This window comes from Diadema antillarum, unplaced genomic scaffold (genome assembly GCF_040938485.1).
Source record: "Diadema antillarum isolate AM-2024a unplaced genomic scaffold, OU_Dant_1.0 scf00000014, whole genome shotgun sequence".
NCBI classification, from domain to species: Eukaryota; Metazoa; Echinodermata; class Echinoidea; order Diadematoida; family Diadematidae; genus Diadema; species Diadema antillarum.
The window spans coordinates 2,589,638-2,595,637 of NW_027270903.1; the positions used below are offsets into that span (position 1 = coordinate 2,589,638).

Genomic DNA, 6,000 nt, shown 5'->3' on the forward strand with positions numbered 1-6,000 from the left:
CCCCCCCCCCCACACACACACACACACACACACATACTAGTGTTGTATGCCACCAACTGAATGCTAACATAGCCTCACCATATTCATTGATTTGCAGGAGGTCAGTGAGACAGACCTGAGGATTGGCACAGACACACGTCGCACCAGTATGAGGCTGTCAGGGAGGATCACTCCAATCTCTGAGGCCACCTCAAGCAGACCGAGCTCACGCAAGAGGAAGAGTGACGAGTTCAAGGAGGAACAGCCTGTCACCAAGGTGAGGAGATAGTCTCACAGACGTGTGCATGAATGTATTTGGATGAGTTAATCACATCAAAGACACTGAGATCATATATCAAGTGTCACATCTTCACATTTCTGGCTAAGCATAGATTTACATGTGATGAAATTGTAATGTGGTAAGATTTATTCTATTGTTTGAAATAATTACAAAACAAACTGTAACAAATTCATTAGAGCAGTGTCTAGGACTTTGGGCTAGGTGTGGCCGGATGAAATGTGAGAAAGGAGGAAATTCCTGTGAATAATTGCTGCATGTGTTTCTAAATGTCTCTCCCCCCCCCCTTTTTTTTAGGTGTATTGATGCTAACAGAAATATGTGTTCATGTTTGTTCCAGCTTCTCAGCTTGCTCTGGCAAAGTAATGTATATTTCACAATGGTTATGTGCTGATGAAATCTTGTGCCTGTCTCTCCTCCTCCCTCAAACCCCAGCAACTGAGGAGCTCCACCTCCTGCCAAGCGATGCCCCCGCCCCCAGCTCCAGGCGGCAAGGGAGTCATGACCCGGAGGGCCGTCTCTCACTCTTGCATCTCCACTGACCAGGCCGTGGCGGTCTCTGCCTCTGGGGGGCACGGGTTCACGAGGACCGCCTCCATCCAGTCGGCCGTGGGTCAGCGGTCAAACGTCCTCAAGCCGACCACCAAGTGCAATAGCCAGACCAGCCTGGCGGGGACCAGGAGCAGCCCACGCCTCTCCGGGAGGAAGTCTTCGGCCAGCCTGGCATCGCAGTCTGGCAGCCGGACCAGCCTGGCCAGCCACTCCAGCAGGGCAAGCCTGGCGGGGAGCACGTCGAGTCTGGCGAAGCAGACTAGCCGTGGTGGCGGTGGTGGCGGTGGTGGTGGTCCACCCAGCAGACCAGGGTCTAGGGGTGAGACTGCCGATCCAGGCCGTGCCTCCTTGAGGACCAGCAAGTCCAGCCTGGTGAGCAGGTCACCAGAAGGGAGCTCCAGCTCCTCCAGTCTGCATTCCAAGAGGTCGAAGGTCACTGAGAAGAAGGCCAAGAAGAAGGAACCAGTCTTTCCAGAGATACAAGTATGTGTTGTCACTTTATCTTGTTTATGTCATTTTTATGTGTTCATATTGAAGTGACTTCTTGATTAAACATCAATATTTCAATCTAGAGGAGTTATATAATATGTTAACATCCCTGGAACTACTGGCTTTCTGTGTATGAACAGATTTTTGGATGTTTATAACAGCTTGACTACTGATACCCGCACTCCTTACACTTTACTTTTACACTTTAACAACTTGATACTTATCAAAATAAACTGCCTAAATACTTTGCTTGAACTTGTCAATATCATCTGATTGTGACTCCATTCTACTACTGTCTAGATACTCTAGTGCTTCTTAAAAACAATCATTTGTTCAAAATACAATCAATAACTAAGTTATAATTGATATTGCTTTTACAAAGCGAAAAGAAAAACAGGGATTATAACTTGTAAGCCAATCACTGAATCATTGTGTTTCAAACTCAACTGTCTTATTCTCACCTGGAGCCAACATGAGACTTCATTCAGACGTGTAATCAGTTTCAGATTTTATCTTGACACATCCACCTTCAGCTGGCGCTGGCTTGTAATCACCAGTTTCAGAAAAGATTTTATCTGCCATGTGTAACAGGACACAGCTATTGAATTCTTGGAAAACTGTTGTTTTGTCCCTTTCTCTTCATCCCCCTCACCCACCCCCCAGGAGCCAGCCTCCAGAAGACAGAGCATTGCATACAGCGTCGGCTTCTCTCCCAAGGTGCTGTCCAGGAGGCGCAGGTCCATGCGGATGTCCCTGGCTAAGAAGTCCAGTGCCAAGGGCAGTCCTGGCCTGACGCAGGTCAAGACCAAAGTGGAGAAGACTCCCTCAAAGATGGTAGGTCCTACCCAACGAGGTCTACGATGGTGTTAAAGTACTGGCAACTCCTGTTATAATGGAGTCCACTGGCAGTTTATTCTTTTATTACATAAAAATTTGGTATAAAGCTGAATAAGTAAAGATATATAAGAATTTTCATTTTGTTGAATTTCATTATAACTGTGTTTGTTAAATATAACAGGAGCGCACTGTATTCACATGTTGTTTTTGTTTTTTCATTTTGAGTATTACATCTACATATTCTATGAATGGGAAAGTGCCAAAAGCAAGTATTGTTCATGATCTTCGTTGTGAATGTGAAGAAGAAAAAAAAATGTCGCAATCTGCTTGAATTACATAGGTTTAAAAGTGTTCCTTATAAAACTTCCTTTTAAAAATCTGTTATGCTAACTCTAATTCATACTCCTCTTCCCCCTCTTTCTCACAGAAATCCATGGCTAGGTTCTTTGGCAAGTGAGCAGAGGATGATATGGCTGGGTTGATGACTGTGATTCTACTACTGACAGGACAGTTCATGAAGTCCGGGCTTTGTGGCTTTATGACTGCATCACTTTTGGTGAAGGTATTGTGTATTCTACAAGGGTATTCTACACCACTGGAGATTCTCAGTAGTGTTAAGTGAGGGAGGGTGGTGTATCTAAATGTTCTGTATGGTACAAATCATGGACTTCTTTCTATTGCTCATCTATTGACTTTTATGGATGGCAAACACATCAAGGTTGTAGCATGGTAGCCTTGGAAGGCAAACTGCAGCATTATGCTAAATTTTCAATCATTTTTTGATTGTTCATGTACCATCATGAGTATAATCATGTCCTGCCCGTGTCACCCCCATAAAGACACACACTAAAAAGTGGAATGCAGTGGTTGTAGTGATAGCACTTTTAAAACTGAAAATGCTGATAGTGGAGTGTGGATTAAATAGTTTGCCTGTTTGCAAATGATCTCTTTCTAGAGCTTGTATTTACAATTGTATTACAAAAGTTTTGATTATTTTTTCAGATTTATCATCTACATAAGTTTACAGGTACTTTTGATTGTAATAAATGCTAAGGAGCTGAATGCGATGTCTGTTTATATGAAATGATCTATCAGTGTATAACTAGTATACTATGCAAAATCGATGCTCAAGTTCTGACATTTCTTATACTCTTACTAGGCATTTAGAACTTGCAAGGACTGTCAATTGCAATGATCCCTGACATGGTCTGTGCTGTGAAATCATCACCCCCCCCCCCTCCCAAAAAAGCAAAAACACACAAGCATTTGTAATAGGGAAGTTTGTAACAACAGCATCCTTTCATATTCGACAATATTCTCTAATTAGTGCATGATGCACTGGTGCCCAAAGAAATATGTGGAGAAATGGAAGAGATAATGTTGTGCTAAGTGCAGATTGTGTGTGGCCAAAATATTTAAGTAGTGGTGGTCACTTGTGCATGTTTAGTATGTATTCAACACTGTAAAATGCAACCAACCAAGGTTCCATGTTACCCTACAGGACATTTCTGACTGATAGTTTACGATTTTTTCCTCTTAAAAAACCCGTGTGTGATCACTCTATGTGAGATGTTCATATGGGGCCAGAATGCTTTCATGTCCACTTTACCACAGCAAAACTGAATACTTCTACAAGAGACATTAATATACTATAGTTTTATTTTTTAACCTTTTGTTCCTTTTGAATGGTATTACTGATTTTGTAACCCCATGCTCTATATTATCATGAGTTGCAACTCATTAACTAATCAGTTGCTAGATGTGTAATGAAGAAATGTCATATGAACTGCAGCTATTTTGATAAAGGTTCTTAGGCGTATCATGTGAAAAAGATATTTTGGTCACCCCAAATATTTAGTGGACCAAGAAGCTTCAAGTACTGGAAAATACTGTTAATGTGGGCAAGAAACTGCACAGTAAGATGGTCCACCGAAGCCTTGTTTTTTATTTGCCTGTAAAGCAGAAGCGAATTAAACATATGAAAGAAAAATCCCTGAGAAGGATTTTGTGCCAGTCCGTAGTACCCATAGTTAAGTGCATTCAACTTCTTGATGAAGCTCAGAGCTCAGATCTGGTAGAATTCATCACCATCAAGGTGTATAACGTGTGTATATTTGTAAATATTGTAAACTGCACATCACTTCTATAGCCTGTTGTACATATCAGAAGCCTATCAATAGCTGTATTATCTAAGTGAGAAGCATATTGTTTTCCTTTGTCTAAAGCTGTGATTGAACTAAGAGAGACGGAAAAAAACTGTAATTTCCTATTGGGCATTGCATACCATCATTATATTTGACAATCTGCATCTTATTCTGTAATATCCTCTCTCTCCTTTCCTGCTTCACTCATGTGTATATTTACATCAGTAATTGTGACAATAATGGTGTTAAATTCTGTAGGTGGGTGGCCATCCTCATGATTTAGTGAAAGTTTGTGGTCATAGAACCAATTTCCATGCCCTCTGTTTCAAATACTGTAAACGTGGAAATTTTCGCGGTACATTAATTTTCGCGGATTTCGCGCTACGTTCGGCTAGCGCGAATTCAAAAACGCGCGAATATATCTTCGCAATTTTCTATGCACATTTTGAACGGCCTGAATTGCGTGCGCTTCGTCGATGATACTGCTACGTAGTACAGACATGTTTACGCATATAGCAGTATCATCGCACGCACCGCACGCACCGAGCCCATGGCCGATTGGTGTGCTACATCTTCGCGACTACAGTACTAGTACTACAGTACATGTATCGAGTAAAATACGTGTACAGTGTACTACGTAGTTGAGCGCTCGTACTCACACTCGCGCCGCTCGCTACGCGACGTCGCTTTTCATATACGCTGGCATCGCTGGATGAAAACAGCAACTGTGTATTAACCCGCTGCGGAGCGCGAATTTAAGAACCCGCGAATATGTTTTCGAGCCGCTCAGCGCGAAAAATTAATCGCGCGAAAATATTGACGTTTACAGTACATGTATTGCATAACCTTTTTTGAAGCTTTACCTGTAGAATTTCGGCATATTGTTGTGTGTGCAATGGTACACGGGATTCTTGTAAGTATATTGTAGTTATTTCAATTCTTAACAAGCACTCTGTAACGTACAAATAGCCGATCTATTAATAAGTCTCCAAAGACATGTAGAGAGTACTGCATACTTCTTCCTTGGCTTACTGTCTTCCTGTCTAAAATTTGATTCATAATGCTGGTAGAAATCACATTCTTGTCACACAGTACAGCATCATATAGCCGCAATATCAGTCTGGCATTTCTCATATATAAGTGTATTCTGGGAGGCCAACAATTTCATCTATACACCTGTAAATATGCTAATGCTCATATCTAGAAGATTGTGCATATAGTAGCAGTTTTGTTGCAACTCAAAACAACTACATGTATTAACTACAAAAGCACTGTATACACTATCTTGAGAAGGAATTGGAACAATTTAAAGCATTTAAAGCAGAAATCTTTAGTGCATGGAAATACAAACTCTTAATGTGTATACTGTATAACAACTTCCTTTTCATCAATTTCCATTTACAAAGGGCTTTGGTAATGTATCACGTGAAATTGTCACAGGAGTCATAAAGAGGTTTAGCGCTCGTACATGTGCACTGCAAATATGGTTTTGCCAGTGAGGGAAGATGTTGACACCCATTCAGCTGAGTTTTTGAGCATTACTGTATGTTATACCTGTATGTCGTATCACAGGGGATATGTGTAAAAACTTATTTGGTGACCAGGAAAGTGTAGAGAGGTTATTGCAACACAAAATGCTCGTATGGCTGGTATCCAGGGTATGTTGGGGATATCTTTTTTCTTATACAATGTGCATGTAGT

At 41.4% G+C, this 6,000-nt stretch overlaps 1 pseudogene; it reads left to right on the forward strand.

Annotated features, from left to right (window-relative positions):
• LOC139721855 (uncharacterized) overlaps positions 1-2,767 on the forward strand; it is a 38,264-nt pseudogene extending 35,497 nt beyond the window's left edge.
• Positions 2,768-6,000: the final 3,233 nt, after the last annotated feature.